The sequence below is a fragment of the Lepisma saccharinum genome, chromosome 9 (assembly GCF_977018435.1).
Source record: "Lepisma saccharinum chromosome 9, izLepSacc3.1, whole genome shotgun sequence".
Taxonomy (NCBI): Eukaryota; Metazoa; Arthropoda; class Insecta; order Zygentoma; family Lepismatidae; genus Lepisma; species Lepisma saccharinum.
In genome coordinates, this window is record NC_139237.1 from 60,745,999 (window position 1) to 60,763,410 (window position 17,412).

Consider the following 17,412-nt stretch of genomic DNA (forward strand, 5'->3'; position numbering starts at 1 on the left):
CAATGAAAAGATTCAATTTGTTTATTATCTTTCGTTCAATAAAGTCAAAACGGTTGAAATTACAACGTGACAAGTGATTTACGTTTAGTATTTATTAACAGAAATTTAACATTGCCCTTGTACAAATTTCTTTTGCATTTGCTGAAAGGTTATAGAAATTTTGTTTCTGTATTAAGATTGTATACCTTCACAGAATATCTGCATTATCTGGTTGATTAATTTTGGGTAAAGTTAAATAAAATTTAATTGATTAGGTATCTTGGCAAGTTTACCGTCAACCTAACATGCCGGGTTTTGATTTAATCCATTGATTTTTACATACAAATGTTCATGCAAAAGCTGTAACGAGTTTTACTGTAGCTGACAAATATGTCGGATAATATTTTCTGAAAAAATACAATGTTTATTTTTTTCCACCAGGAAGTTTCTAACGGTTTTCAACTCTTTCTTTGTGCTATGGTAGGATTTTTTGTGGTGGCCATAGTGACTTCCTGAATGAAAATGTTGGTGTAAATATTTAATATTCTACTTTTTCCTTCTAACTATATTCGTCGGGAGGGTAAATGTGAAAATTTAACTTCATAAAAGAAATAAATATACCTTAATTCTCTACAATAAAAATACGACAATGAGTTTACAACCTTAAGACGATCGCCTCCAGACGATGACGTCTTGACTGAGCGCTGTGGCCTGAACCTCAAGATGGTCTTGGTTGTGTGGGCAAAGGTAAGCGAATCGCGATAAGTCTTTATGATCACGTGCCGCATGCACAGACCCGGCCATGTTGAAATTGCTGTGTTTAGACGTAAATTTAAAAGTTTTGAAGTGAAATTGTGTTGTTTTGTTTCTGCGATTACGTACGAATACTAGCAACGGGGGACAATAGTGTCGTGTTCGTTGGCAGCAGAAAGTAGAAGTATGTATGAAGCCACCAGATACAGAAATGTGTAACTAATTTCTACGTTGCTTCGACTCAACGATAAAGTGCAGACCGGAACACAAAGGCGGGAACTACGATAGCAAGATGGTAAGTATTTTTTTTTGTCATATGCATAGATGTTATAAATGCACTGTGACATATCTGATTTATTTCACGGTTGTGTCATACAAAACACGAACTAAATAGACTTACTTATACTCTTAATGTGATATATACGTATTTCTATAGATTCGTTAGTGATATGTACAAGAAGATTAGTATTCAAGGAACAACATAAGCCAAAATGTGAATATTTAATTAGCTTGCACACGTTCGAAATGTGGACATAACTGCCCTTGTACGGGATATATTCCATCGATAATAATTTGTTTCAATCAATCCAACTGGCTTCCTATTAGGTGTTCATCAAAAATGAAATTCAAGCAGTTGAATGCAACGAGCATATTGAATAAAATAATTGCCAGCACAGATTTTCGAAATCACATTGCAGAGGCAGTAAAATCACCTTTTTACTGTCAGCAGTTCATTTCCACTAATATTCCTTCCTTTTATTTCAAGTGTGATGTAAGTTTAAAGCTTGTCAATTTTGAATCATGAACACGAGAAGCTGAAACCGTGCAAAGTTCCTGTGTGCAAGTTCCGTTGACCCACTGTACTTCCTCCAGAATTACGTCGAATTTTTTGTGGACAGATTCCGATGTTTTACGTAATATAAAAGTGGTTCCAGCGCGCCGTGTTTGATCCCAAAGTATGGACCGCGTAACGTAAGTAAAAACCTGCCATTTCGTAGTACTTTGGCCGCTTTTTATATTAGTAAAAACCGGTTGTATGCACAGTCAAATAGCAAAATGAAACGTGCAAGAGATCACACCATCAAACCTAGGACTCCTAACATAAGAACAATGTCGAAAATTGCTATCAGCATAAACCTAACAGTCCTGACGACGTAAAATTATAAACATCTATAAATCCAACACTCCTAACGATAATTTCACTTCTATTTTGGTGTCATAAGTTTTCAGTCCTTTGTGTTTGATTTACTTTATTTTATAATACATTTATGAAACTGTAGGCAACGTCCTGTGTGCTGCGGTTCTCTGAATGTCTTGTAGGGTTACTTGCGCGAAGCCTTCGGGCTGCGAGCTACAAACAACTGAAAACATTCATAAACAAGATAATCATCATAAAGCATGCAAAATATTTCACTTTCTCGAGAGGGTACAAAATTTTGCAGGCTACCAATGGGGCATTCAATGTCAAAGTACCCCAGAAGCTGTTACTAGCCTGGCCCCCCACACTTTACCTCCGCACTCGAGGTTCGGTGCACTTCGTACTCGGCTCAGATTTGTCTAGGGGTATCTTTCTTTGTACGACAATGCACGTGGGTTGCTATAAGTCAACATAATTATATTATTAACTACAAGAGACAACGGATAACCGTTGCGAAACCTTATTGCTATAGGGGGATAAATTACCTTGTCCACCATCTGTGAAATTATAAACGGAAATTTTTGGTATTTTCTATAGTTTAATTAACGTAAAATTTGAAGTATATACATGTCGTATCCGAACGTTCATTTCTCTAATTATCGGGCCAAAACTTTAATTTTGATATTGGAAATCTCTATTGTTTGTGCCTGGATGCTTTACATTTCATGAATTACATCGGGAGTACGCTTGTCACAAGGTATACTCGCGTTACTCCAAGAACCGTGTTAACAGGCGCGAGGTCGCCCGACGTGTACATTTCTCAACCTCTACGGTGACAAGGCACTAGGCTGCCCGGCGCACCGTAATTACTTCAAAATAACATCCAGTACAAACTACCTTTTTACCTGTAAATCGGACACCAAGGCACTAGCTTGCCCGGCAATCCAATCTCTTACAGCATCCGTTTCGGGAGACCTGTCCTCCCGTCCTAGCTGACCGAAGCAAAACAGCCTCTCCCTTCCAAGTCTCAGTTCCAACAGCCGACCTCCCCTACTCTCATCTGGGAGTTTATATACGTTTTGTTATCGTCTGATGCCAACGGCCTTTCTTTCAAAAATTTTAATCTTTAACAGCTAAACTGCCCGCCTTTCTTTTGAACGTTCGAAACACGAAGAAAGAACAGAGAGTACAGAGAGTACAGAGAGTACATGGTATTTATACATGGAAAAATACGAACCTAAAAATGCATAATAAATTGATTTACACTAATCGCACATATATATGTTTATACACTTGATTACCCAATTAATTAACATATTAATAAATATTTCAATAAGGAAAAAACCACTGTTGCCCTGACACGGGGGCAGGGTAGGGTAACAAATCTAAATTTTTAAAAATTAAATGCAATGCTGTAACTTCATCCTATTGTGAGTGAACAGTCTAAAATTATAATTTTGATTAAAATTCAAGTATTATACATAATTAAGTTAGAAGGTAGATATTGTTGGTTTATTTTAACTTTTTGATTTACCTTTATTTTCTATTGTCCCACCCATGACATCAAAAACCATTAATTTATCCTTTTACTGTTACATTTCACCTTCGGTGCGAATGTAGAATATAGAGAATATCTCCAATTTCGTTAATATTTGGTATACTAACTAAATTTGGCATTCTAATCACGAATCTGTTGTTAAAATGCGGGGGTCACGTCTGGAAATCGTGAAAAAAGCTGATGTAAGTCGAGATTTTTTAAAAAAGCTCTATCGCATTGTTTTACGAACAAAATTTAACCAAGCTTGCCTAACCTAACCTAACCTTACCTTACCGGAAATGGTTCGTGGGTCTATCCGTGAATGGTTCGTGGGGCTATCCGTGAATGGTTTGTGGGGCTGCCCGTGCATGGTTCGTTCGGCTACCCGTTCATAATGTACTGATCAGAAGGCCAAAATTAGTTAATCTACCAAATATTAACGAAATTCAAGATACTTTCTTACCCTAAACATACCGGAAAAAGTTTCGTGGCGATATCAGTTAAATCTATTTTGTAGCACTAGCTTCCTCACTGCACAAGACGCCATTTTTCTAGAAGAACGCTCGAACACCGTTGCCAAACGTATCTCTAATCAAAGTCCGCATTCCACATGTTCTTCTACACTCGTCGTTCTCACTGTCGTACAACTAATGCTCTGCAAGTAACGAAGGAACAGTGTGACAACGCTGTAGACAGCGCCACGAATGCCAAACGTCACTTGTTCATATCATCAAACATGGTTGTTATGTTTTTAATTAGCTCGACGTCGAATATTTATTTAACGTGCCTGACGTCATTCTGGTTCTACATTACAATGGTAATGTCAAACCCACAAAAACAATTAAACAAATAAACAAAAGGCAATCATTAAGAACCTATTTACCTTTTGTCCCAGGGTAAGTGCCATCAGTTGCTGCCCAAGAGATTACATAGGGTAGAACAAATCACACCACAGGGTTAGTTCTATATATATACACTGTAATTTCTATAAAAGAGCACATGCATAAACATTACATCATTGCCCCTTTCATTCTCACAGTCACACTCGCATTCATTTCTCGGCAATCCAATAGACATGAGTAATTAATACAATAATAGTTCGGCGGCATGTTTAAAGTTAGCTACATTAATTTAAACTGTTCTTAATTTGACATTTACTTTTGCATTTCCGGGAAAACATGTTCCGGTCGGAGCTTCACCTGTACGACAAAACACTACTCCTTTTAAGTTGTTGTTGTTGAATGAATGTTAATCTATATATTGTTAATTTTGAGGTTAACAAGGATCACTGATATATAATTATATTGACAATTTATAGCGTCGTACAATCTGAATGTTAAATACTTTGGATGAATGGATAATTGAACGCTGTACGGTTTTACATTTTAAAATGATAGTTGATGCAATTTAATCACCGTAATAAGCAATGTCTTGGTAATGTTTACGTAATTAGCGAGTTCATTGGATGTCACGACGGGGCGAACGAAGCTTATCCATTTTCACGTCCATTCCGGCTTACCTTGGTCGGCTCTGACTGAAGTCCTCGTGGTGAAGTCGTGGATGTTTGCGGCGTGGTCAATAGATGGCTTCCGGGCGATAAGATAGAATCTCCGCATCTTCATGGATTGGCAACTGGGTCGGACGCCCCCCAGCAGGGCCTTTCTCTGTCTCTACTCCATCTTGATAGTACACAGACACGTGCGAAATAACACAACACGGAACGGTGCGACACACCAAGCGGATACTTTACGCGGGTGGTTCGCGAAAGATTGTGCACGATAACACGCCGAAGAAAATCTGAGTAAAAACTGGTGGTTTCCCTTCTCTGCGCGTCTATTTATTTGCTATTCAAAAGGTCTGTTACGGTACCCTCTCTGTCCAAGCGTTGCTAAATTGTCATCAAGTCGTAGCCTCTTGTCCTGCTATCTTCGCCCGTATATTTGGAGTTCTTTGACCCTTCTCGAGCAGCACCTCGAGTAGAGGTTAGCCAAAGATCGGGCCTATTGTAACCTGCACGTTTGTTCCGAAGACAGTGCCAGGGAGTCTGTAGCTATTGTTATCCAGTCTAGCTGTTTAACCTTTGATATCGGGCTTAATTTATCTCCTATCAAATTCTGCTTTGGGGATTTCGTCGATGATAATCTGCTGCTGGGCTGTCTTTAATTTCAGTTGAATCTGACCATTGGTAACAAAGTTGTATTTTTATATTTCTTTACCCGAGGCTCGGCCTCTTCTCTCGGGAAACAGGCTAGTCCTTCGCTCTCTGCCGTCCAAGTCCCGGTGAACAGCAACAATCCAATGCATATTATTGCTTATTACGATGATCAATTGATTTACCTGATAATTAGCAAGATTTTATCGTTATAACATTCCCCTCTCCTTACACATGAATTTTTTTCTGAGCTTAAGATTATATGCGAAGGAGAAATTCATCAAAACACAATTAATAATTAGCGTTAAATCTTGCCTAATTGTTACACATAGGCGCTCGAATAGGGACTCGAACCCTGGAATATATAGTTGTCTTTCTCTATAGACTAAATTGCACTTTTCAATTAATTTTACATCATTACCTTTAATATTAACCAAACATAAAATTGCAGGATTACTCAACATTCATTTTCAGTTCTTGACTCTGTAACATTGATCATTTAACAAACACCTTGCTAACACTTACGAGAATTATCCTATTATGTATGCATATACATATGTAAACTTACTACATTCACACTCTAAGTTATGATGAAAATTCACTCTTTGAGATATAGTTCAGAATTATTGAGTTAATACATAAAATATTTCTTATCATCAATTCAAACCATTTAAAATACATGTTTCTTTACTAAATAATATCTATTCTGGGTAATAAGAATATAAATAATACGTTATTAATGTTGGCATAAACATAACATGATATATGCTCAGATATTGATATGTATATAGATATATATATATATATATAAGTTCTCAGTTTTTTGAATATTAATAAGAATAATAATATCATAATTGTGTTAACTTATTTACACTAGTATGCGGAATAATTTACAAGTTTAAAGGCTCGACTGGTAATCTGGCGCGTTGGGATTGAGTCCCCTACTCGTTGATGGTTGAGGCCATTGTTCGTCAGTCTCTTGCTTCTCATTGTTGTAGGCGGTTCTTACTAAATGAATAGCTTGTGTTCTGCCTTCTTCCATACGATTGTCTTCCTCCCCGCGTGAAAATCGTATGTCGCCACGCCCTCGGTAACCTGCGTTTGTGTTCTGTCCGCCTCCACGGTAGTTTCCTCGATTCGAGCGTTTGGCATCGCTGTCTCGCTGTCTTGGAGGACTGTACTGCGATTGTTCTTGTCGATTGAATTGTTGTCGACGTCCATTGTATGTATTACGTGTAGTCGCCATTTGCACTCGTGGAAAATTTTCTACTCTCTTCCTATCAAAATTATTATTCCCTCTTCTGCTTGATTGATCTTCCCATCGATGTTTTTCGTTCTCCTTCAGCAAATCCATGTCTTCAAGGATAAGCGACATTCGGTCAAAATTTTCTAACACACTCCTGTAAGCTGTCTCTGTACGTAGCTCGGGTACATAGCTCTGATAGCCGTGAGGATTTCTATCACTTCGGTTCCGGGCTTAAGCGAACGGAATTCATTCACCCTCTGCCAGAAAAACTGTTTGTATGTGAGCCTTCCGTTGACGTCGTACCGCTTGTTTCTTAACTGGGTAACCTTCCTCTCTACCAATGATCTGCACTGAAATTGTTCAATGAAAGCTTTTTCGAAGGTGCTAAAGGTCTTGAACGCTGGTACCTGGTGGTCTAACCAAATGCGTGCGGAACCGCGAAGAAGTTTCTGGATGAGCTTCAGGTGATCCTCTTCGTGAATCCCATATAAAATGCAATCTCTTTTGAATTCTTGAAGAAACGTGGATGGCAAAGTTTCTGTCTTCTCTTGGTCGAAAATCATAAAGTTGTCCAGCGAAAACTTCGAGAAGATGGCACGCCTGCCTATTTCCGAGGTGGCTACACTGGTCTGTACCACGGAGTGGACTCGCGAGCAACTGCTATCCTGCTCCATGACGTCATCGCCTGTGGCTTGACTCCCCGATCGAGATGGTTGCTGCGCTAATGTCGCCAGGGGCGTTGTTTCTCGCTGGTCTTCCTCGTTCCTTGTTCGTGGTGACGTAATAACGATTGAAGAAGTCTCTCTCTGCATCGTTTCTTTGATTCGCGTGACGTCTTGGCGTAAGTCTTGCGTCATGTTTTTTTATCTTCCTCCATTGCTGTTCTTCTGAGGTCATCTTTGTTTCGATTTGTCCAAATCTTTCTTCCACCATTCTGGAATCCGCTGCAAGTCGACGATCAACCATTCGGAATTCCTCTTCTATTCTCTTTTCCACGTCATTCTTCTTTTCTTCTATCTTCTCTCCCAGGTGTGCCAGGTGTTCATGAATCTGCCTGACTTCAGTTTCCACTGTTTTTTCCAGGTTCTCAATGTCTTTCGAGTTATCACGATGTCTTTCAACACACTCTTCTTGGGCTTTTTCTATTTTCTCATCATTCTTTTTTAATGCTTGTAGAAACTGATCCATCATCTCTCGGTGTTGTCGTTCTTTCTCTCTTCTTCGCAATTCTTTTTGTCTTTCCTTCTCTTCCTCTTCCAATTTTCTCTTCTTCTCTTTCTCTTCTTCTTCCAATTTTCTCTTCTTCTCCTTCTCTTCTTCTTCCAATTTTCTCTTCTTCTCCTTCTCTTCTTCTTCCAATTTTCTCTTCCTTTCTTTCTCCTCTTTTCGACGTTCTTTCCCTTCTTCATGTTGCTTCATCATCGTAGTGAAGAGCGCCATTATCGCTTGAACATCCATGGTGCCTTGGGTTGGTAACACTGCCGTTGGCTGCTCACTTTCAGGGATAACGGTATTCTCCGGAGCACGGTTGCTTTCTCCTCCCTGGTCGCCTTCCAGTAACGTCACTTCCTCTCCTTCCTTTGGATTGTCCATTTCTTCAATCTTCTTCCTTTGTCGAGTTATTCTCTCCATCACCCTTCTCCTCGGTCGTTATTCTCTCTCTCTTCTTCCTTGGATTCGATGCGTTCTCGCAGCGAGATATAAATTTCTCTTTTCCTTTTCATAAATAGACCCTACGGGGTTTTACGTCTCCCCCCTTACCATCCTTGATCGATGCTTTATCCTTATCGCCGCATAAAAATCCAAAATCTCTCGCTATGTAAATTACTTTAACCATTGTTACGTCACGCCCACTATATATATTGCACAAACAATTAAATACTCAATTCACATGCTAACTATGCGTAAATACACTTAAATACTCTAAACTAGAAAATTACTGATTATAGCAACACAAAGAACTAAACGCTTCATACTCTAGGCGTCCTGCGTGGTATTTTTTTTAACTGCAATAAGTGATTAATATTTGATTTTCTACCTCTATCAATCTCTTGGTTCCTGTCGAAGGCATGTAGGCACATAGCTCTATAACTGAATAATTATGGCACAATAAACTCATTTTTGCGACTATTAATAACTTCCTTCCAACTATCGACACTTATTTAAACTTCGGGCCTACTCGGGCCTAATTATCGCATATTCGGGCCTACTCGGACCTACACGTCGAATGTTCGGAATTACTCATCGAACCTACATGTCACATGTTCGGAATTACTCATCGAACCTACATGCCCCATGTTCGGGATTACACATCGAACCTACATGTCGCATGTTCGGGCGCCATCTTTTAATTAGGTCTACGTCGAATATTTATTTAACGTGCCTGACGTCATTCTGGTTCTACATTACAATGGTAATGTCAAACCCACAAAAACAATTAAACAAACAAACAAAAGGCAATCATTAAGAACCTATTTACCTTTTGTCCCAGGGTAAGTGCCATCAGTTGGAGCCCAAGAGATTACATAGGGTAGAACAAATCACACCACAGGGTTAGTTCTATATATATACACTGTAATTTCTATAAAAGAGCACATGCATAAACATTACATCATTGCCCCTTTCATTCTCACAGTCACACTCGCATTCATTTCTCGGCAATCCAATAGACATGAGTAATTAATACAATAATAGTTCGGCGGCATGTTTAAAGTTAGCTACATTAATTTAAACTGTTCTTAATTTGACATTTACTTTTGCATTTCCGGGAAAACATGTTCCGGTCGGAGCTTCACCTGTACGACAAAACACTACTCCTTTTAAGTTGTTGTTGTTGAATGAATGTTAATCTATATATTGTTAATTTTGAGGTTAACAAGGATCACTGATATATAATTATATTGACAATTTATAGCGTCGTACAATCTGAATGTTAAATACTTTGGATGAATGGATAATTGAACGCTGTACGGTTTTACATTTTAAAATGATAGTTGATGCAATTTAATCACCGTAATAAGCAATGTCTTGGTAATGTTTACGTAATTAGCGAGTTCATTGGATGTCACGACGGGGCGAACGAAGCTTATCCATTTTCACGTCCATTCCGGCTTACCTTGGTCGGCTCTGACTGAAGTCCTCGTGGTGAAGTCGTGGATGTTTGCGGCGTGGTCAATAGATGGCTTCCGGGCGATAAGATAGAATCTCCGCATCTTCATGGATTGGCAACTGGGTCGGACGCCCCCCAGCAGGGCCTTTCTCTGTCTCTACTCCATCTTGATAGTACACAGACACGTGCGAAATAACACAACACGGAACGGTGCGACACACCAAGCGGATACTTTACGCGGGTGGTTCGCGAAAGATTGTGCACGATAACACGCCGAAGAAAATCTGAGTAAAAACTGGTGGTTTCCCTTCTCTGCGCGTCTATTTATTTGCTATTCAAAAGGTCTGTTACGGTACCCTCTCTGTCCAAGCGTTGCTAAATTGTCATCAAGTCGTAGCCTCTTGTCCTGCTATCTTCGCCCGTATATTTGGAGTTCTTTGACCCTTCTCGAGCAGCACCTCGAGTAGAGGTTAGCCAAAGATCGGGCCTATTGTAACCTGCACGTTCGTTCCGAAGACAGTGCCAGGGAGTCTGTAGCTATTGTTATCCAGTCTAGCTGTTTAACCTTTGATATCGGGCTTAATTTATCTCCTATCAAATTCTGCTTTGGGGATTTCGTCGATGATAATCTGCTGCTGGGCTGTCTTTAATTTCAGTTGAATCTGACCATTGGTAACAAAGTTGTATTTTTATATTTCTTTACCCGAGGCTCGGCCTCTTCTCTCGGGAAACAGGCTAGTCCTTCGCTCTCTGCCGTCCAAGTCCCGGTGAACAGCAACAATCCAATGCATATTATTGCTTATTACGATGATTAATTGATTTACCTGATAATTAGCAAGATTTTATCGTTATATGTTTATGCATGGAGAATGATTGCGGTAATGAATAACGTAATTTTGCAATGTATATAGACGTAAGTGTACAAATTTTACACGTGACTCCCAAATCTTAACTCCAGATACGTTACCAGAACTGGATATTTAGTGAGTATAAGAAGTAGGAAAGGAATTGGAGACATTCTCTATATTCGACATTCATACCTGAAAGTTTACAGAAATTACAATAATATTTCTAATTAAGTAAAGAAGCAGTGTTCAATGTGTCACACCAGTGACACAAAATTGTTCACTTATAGCTATAAAGATGAGAAAGTATTCTAAAGGTAGTTATGTTTAATCAATATCTTTAAGTTTCATAATTCATGCACAGAAACTGTAAGAAAAATGTTGCGTAACTATTAATAGAATAGTTACTTAAATACAAAAAATGTAGTCTGTGTGTCCCACCCGTGACAATGGAATGTCGCCTTTGTCCCATAAACAAACAGCATGAGATTTGTTTGAGTAGTTCTGTAATATGACAAAGCAGTGTGAACTATTTCGTATGCTAGTGGATGCCAAGGTTTTTGACTTGCCCATATACATTTCTCTCCACTGGCGTACGCAGAAGGTATCTGATGGGGCAACAGCCCCTTCCGAAATTTGGAGAAAATCAGTATTTTAAAATTAGAGCGCTAGAGAACTCTGGAAAATGAAAGTGATAAATGCAACCCCCTCAAAATGTTCCCGGATTACCATTGTTATCTTTAACCAACATTTAAAAGGAAGATTAAAAGTTGCAGTTACGAAATATTTTATTGCGTATTCTGCCCCCCAGTACGTACTGCGTACGCTAGTGTTTCTCTGAAAATTTTACATGCTTTATCTATTATCTACTCTGTGCTCAAGGGAATCAAATGAAATATTTGTTGTTTGTTTGGAGTGCCTGTGAGGGAAGAATGTAAGAAGTTTTGCTTTTTCTGCAGTAACAGCAGAATCAATTGCAGCATTTACATTATTTATCCATTTGCAACATCCATTATGGCTGAGAGGGTGCTTTTTTTCTGCTAGGAAAGGTGCCGGTACTCTTGAAGTTGGTTTATTGTTGTGTTCATCATAAGAGCCACTCAAAATATTCTGGTGTGTTCATAAAAGATCGTGTATTCATTTACATACACACAAATTTATTTCGTTAAAGTGAAATGTTATTACTTTTATTTTCACCTATAAAAAAAGTTCCGGTACGACGTACCAGGCCCGTACCCATGGGAGGGCCAATGGGGGCTATGCCCCTCCAACCATGAAATATTTTTTTAGGTTTTGCAAGAATTTCGATTTCGTCCTTGCATAAATGAATGGGTTTTGTTGTGGATAGAGGCAGGCTACAAAGGTATGCAGTCTGCAATATTTAGTAATGTTAAGTTTGTAACAATTGCTGAAAAGGTACCAGACATCCCGATTCTTTTTACATTCTTTTTAATCCCTGTTCTGGCATTTTTTTCGAACTGCAGTCGTGATGCGAAATGTCTCGGTTTTTGGTTAACTCACATTTAGAGAGGATCTTCATTTTTTAAGAAAATGCTGATACGTAGCCTATACTTTAATTTGTAAATATATTATTTTCTAAACATAGAATTATCATGGCTGTCCAATGGTCCTGATAGAAATTTAAAGATAATTTGAAAACGTTGTTACTTTGCGGAACACAGTACTATTCGAATACTTCTGAGAATAGAATGTAACCAATTAGCACAAAGCTGTATGCCGCGTGACAGCCTTCTGTCTGTAAGCGACTGTGTTGCTGATTGTCTGGGTGGGGGTCTACGATGAGATGAGAATTTTTTCCGTTACTTTGGATCATAATATTGCAACTCTACAATTGTACGTTATCTCTAGATGCAGTACTGCCATAACGTTGGGGGGTCACATCTAATACTCCAACAGCATTTCGGCGACCACCGTGGTGGAACGATTAGCATGTGGCGCTGTGACTCCAGGAGTCCCGGTTCGAATCCCGGCCTGGATGCTCTTTGTGAGTGTCCCTTCATCAATTTTTATCTTATCACTCATTTTCATCATTAGCCGAAAGTGGTACAAAATCTAGATAAAATAACTTAATTCATTCAGGGCCGGTTGTATAAACATCGCTAACTGGAGATCAGAATTGATCTACGATCCGGTAGTGAACTAAGTTCAAGCTTCTATCATGTTGTATAAAGCTAACTGTCGATTTGTCGATCTTAGATCAAATCCTGATCTTGGGTCAAAGAAATACGTTTGGCAACGTGGCAAATCCAGACATGTCGCTAGTGTGGGTGTGATGTTGCCAATTGTCCAACACTGAACAGTAAACATTTTAAAGTCGGTTTCGGAAAATGCATGTATTTAATATTTGAATAAAGAATAAATCTGAGGTGCTGGACGTACTAAATATTCGAACATGTTGCAAATTTAGTAAAATCACTTAAATTAGATACTAAACTGCCATTTATTGCTTGTGCGAGTTCCACGTGGATGATTTGTCATTGACAACGAAAACAGCTATGGGTTCTCGGTTGCAAAGGGGAGAAGAATATGCTTGCATAAATAGAATTTTGTAAAGAAATCTGTATTTCTTTTTAATGCTAAAAAGAGATATAACAACTTTCTTATACTCGGATTTGGAGCTATTGTTCATGTAAGGAGATGTTTATTATATTTATTTTGTTATTACACAACATGTTACAGGTGGACCATTAGTTCCTGTAAGTAATATACGGAATTTTCCTTGCACTTGAATAGCCTACGTTGTGAAATGTAAAATGTGCTTGCGTTTTCCCGAATGGAAAGAAATGTTGAAACAACAGTGGCGCTTGTCCTCTCGGATGTAAATTATGCACAAAATAAATAATATTCAAAATAAAATATGTGTAATTTATATATCGGGAGGAGAGAAAGCTTTACTAACTAAAATGCAACGTGCTCGGTTCATAAAGCAGTAGATATATACACTACAACCAAAGTTACATGATCTGTTCCATTCTGCGGACAACATTCAATTGCAATAACACTTGGCTGGATGCACTAAAGCGAAATGGTGATATTTTTATTCTCCCTCTTCATCCCAACGCAAGTTTTACAATGATATAGAGCAGCCACAGGCTGAACTTCGCCCATGAATAAAGAAATTCTAATTCTAAAATTCTAACAAGAAAATGTAGCGGGTCTATTTTCTGTTTGTATCAACACTCGATTGTTCTCAAGTTACTTTTCTCTGATCGTGCAATTAAACAATGTTAGAATATGCTCTTGCAGTCATTTAAGGCAAATTTCAAGGAAAAAATACATGGTATTTCAAACAGTAAATAACAATGACACACGATATATGGAAAGAAATAAAAAATAAAGAAATATTTATCATTGTTCACCTCGTTGTGCTTGCTTCTTCTTTATTATTATGGAAACAGGATTTTACGAATTGATTCTCCCGTCTTGCCGCATACGTTCACTTGCAACACATTTTACAAGCAAATATTCGTTAGTACAGCCATGTTACAACAGCTGAACTACGGTCAATGTCTGCTGATCGGAGAAAAATCGCGGATCAACTTTGATCGCAGATCGCAGGGACTGAATCTCAGTTCAACTTTTATACAACACAAAATCAGAGTTCAGCGTAACTGCAGATCAATTTTACTGGCTAATCGAGGATCAACTGTTTTATACAATCGGACCTCAATCCAAGAGCATTTCGAATTCCCCCTGCTCAATGAAAAACGGGGTACGGGCCTGCAGCGTACCGTTACGTACCGCCAGATTACTGTGTAGTGTAGGACTGTAATATTTGCAAAGTTTTGTAGTGAAAGTCCTTCCTTTTTTTTAAAAAAAAAATCTCGTTCTATAAATATCGTGTTAGTCTTTAAACGCACGGCCAAGAAATCAGGCGGATGTCAGAAGTTCGCGCTGTTGCTACATTGGAGCAAAACCTGGTATGTTCGGAGGCTTAAGAGAATGAAAGATCTCGTTGCAGAGTTTGTCTTTGTAATCCATGTGATACAAACTGACAGTATTTGTTCGAAAGGTCAGGGATGACACAAAATTGGCCCGGAAAGAGGTCGGTCTCTTTTTTTCAATCACTTTGATTCGTGCTTTTCATTATTGTAATATGATGACAGTACAGCAATGCCGGACTTTCGGCTCTCCTTTACTCGGGGGGGGGGGGTGCCCGGGGCGTCGCCCCGGCTACCCCAGCCTAGTTACGCCGCTCCTGGGGTGAGTGCCCCTATTGCTCCCCCTTAAGACAGACCCTGACCCAATATTCTTAATAAACAACAATAGCAACTTAAAGCAATTTTTACTCTAACGTGAGTAAATATCTTCAACATTATTGGCTTATCTCGCCGTGTGAAGATGACAACATTAATTTATGAACCTCCCTTGAGTTAAGTAAACGCATTTCGTTGCTCTTTCTGAGGTTCTACTTCCTTCAAACAAGCACCTGACTCTGCTTATTTCCCAGCAGCACTTGCGCAACGTTTACCTGACGTTTTGGTTAACCCCAGTGTTGCCAAATCGAGTAAGGACTCCCCCGTTTCGCCGAATGAAGATAATTCAAGACCAGGTTTGTTCACCGGGGCAGGGAATGCGTAGAAGATCGGAGGAAGGAGTGAGTAATTTGCGGTTAGATTAATAACAACGATTGATTCGGACTGTGAAAATGAATTCTCTGTTGTCGCGGGCGCCGAGGTGTAGGTATCTCAGCACCGTAATTGAAGTTGGATTTTAAGTGACGCTTGTGAGATGCTAATTTAAGTTAAGAATGCCTGGGACATTAATTGCGGTCGCTTCTAATGAGTCGAGGATCGATTACTGCTCTTCGAGGCACCTGGGAATTCCTGAAGTAAGACAGAGAGGAGATACGATGAAGGGGGACGGGGGGGTACCTTTTCTACCGACAGACGAAATTTGAATTCATCACATTTTTCCTTATTCGGGTACAGATCTTGGGTATATCGCAGCAGGCCCGTAGCTAGATATTTTGGCGCCCTAGACAGGATTGTGGTTTGGCGTCACCCTCCCCCACACTACCAAGCACCAGCATTTTATGTGCGTCCTTCGATATTTTCTTCTTATACCATGGCTTGTGACATTTATATCCTGCAAATTTTGCAATGAGGTAACAAAGAAAAATTCATTAAGAAATACGAGTAATATACATTACATGTAAATATTCATGGTTTGAGTTTTCGATTACAAAAAGAAAAAGAGTTTAGCATGTTTAAGAATATTTCAGTTATGTCCTAGGGCCGGTTGTATAAACATGACTAACTGGAGATCAGATTTGATCAACGATCTGGGAATGAACGAAGTTCAAGCTTCCATCATGTTGTATAAAACTAACTGTCGATCTTAGATCAAATCCTGATCTTAGGTCAAAGAAATACGTTTGGCAACGTGGTAAATCCAGTTATGTCGCTAGTGTGCCTGTGATTTCGGAAAGTGCATGTTTTTAATATTTGAATAAAGAATATCTAAATCTGAGGTGCTGGACGTAGTAAATATTCGCACATGTTGCAAATTTAGTAAAATCACGTAAATTAGATACTATACGGCCATTTATTGCTTGTACGATTACACGTGGATGATTTGTCATGAATAACGAAAGCAACTATCGGTTCTCGGTTGCAAAGGAGAGAAAATATGCTTGCATATATATATATATATATATATATATATATATATATATATATATATATATATATATATATATATACAGGGTGTCACAAAACTCTTTCAACGACGCTTGGGTGCTGGTAGATATCATAAAAACAAGGAACTTTTCCCTATAAAGTTTACCTCGAAAGCGCTTAGTTTCTGCGACCCAACACAGCAAACGCTTGCTCTGACATAACTACCAGGGGCGCGTGGCAGGGTATCCACTAGCGTTCCTCGTTCAGAGAGACGACTTGAAAACATCTACTTGGGAGTCTTGCCTGAGCAAAATCCAAAACATTAATGATCCTTGCGATGTTGTAAGAAGCATTCACAGTATTTATAAACTGACCAAGACAAATAATGGGCAGAATGAAATTCAAGATTACTCATTCTAAAATATCTCCATAATTGATTGATTGATTTGGTTTATTTTAATTCGCTTTTCTGCCACCTTTGGCTAATCGCGAATATGATGATGATATGATGAAATAACAAATGACACCAATGTCTATGCCAGGATTTAAACCCGAGACACCTGGCGCCGTAGCGAGCTGTGCTAACCACATCACCACGGAGCGTTTCGTGTATCATGCAATATCGACAATTGCAAGGGACACGTGAGATAGGGGAAATCCATATATATTTATTAAATGTATTTCTTTTTAGTGCTAAAAAGAGATATAACAACTTCCTTATACTCGGATTTGGAGCTATTGTTCATGTGAGATGTTTATTTGTATTTTTTTGTGATTACACGATAACGTGCTACAGGTGGACCATTAGTTCTTGTAAGTAACACATGGAATTTTCCTTGCACTTCATTGAATAATCTGTTTTGAAATGTAAAATGAGTCTGCATTTTCACGAATGGAAAGACATATTGAAATAACAATGAAATAACAATGGTGTTTGTCTTCTCGGATGTAAATAATGATAAAGCAAATAATTATTCGAAATTAAAGATGATATGTGTCGCTTATATATCA

The 17,412-nt window shown here is 38.7% G+C and overlaps 1 protein-coding gene across 1 annotated transcript in view; it reads left to right on the plus strand.

The window, feature by feature from the left end:
* The first annotated feature begins 890 nt into the window (after positions 1–890).
* Positions 891–17,412, plus strand: part of Rbp6 (RNA-binding protein 6) — a 1,060,856-nt gene continuing 1,044,334 nt past the window's right edge. The window contains exon 1 of the mRNA XM_083128271.1: positions 891–1,027. The gene's annotated coding sequence lies outside the window, so the exon portion shown is untranslated. The remainder of the gene's footprint in view (positions 1,028–17,412) is intronic.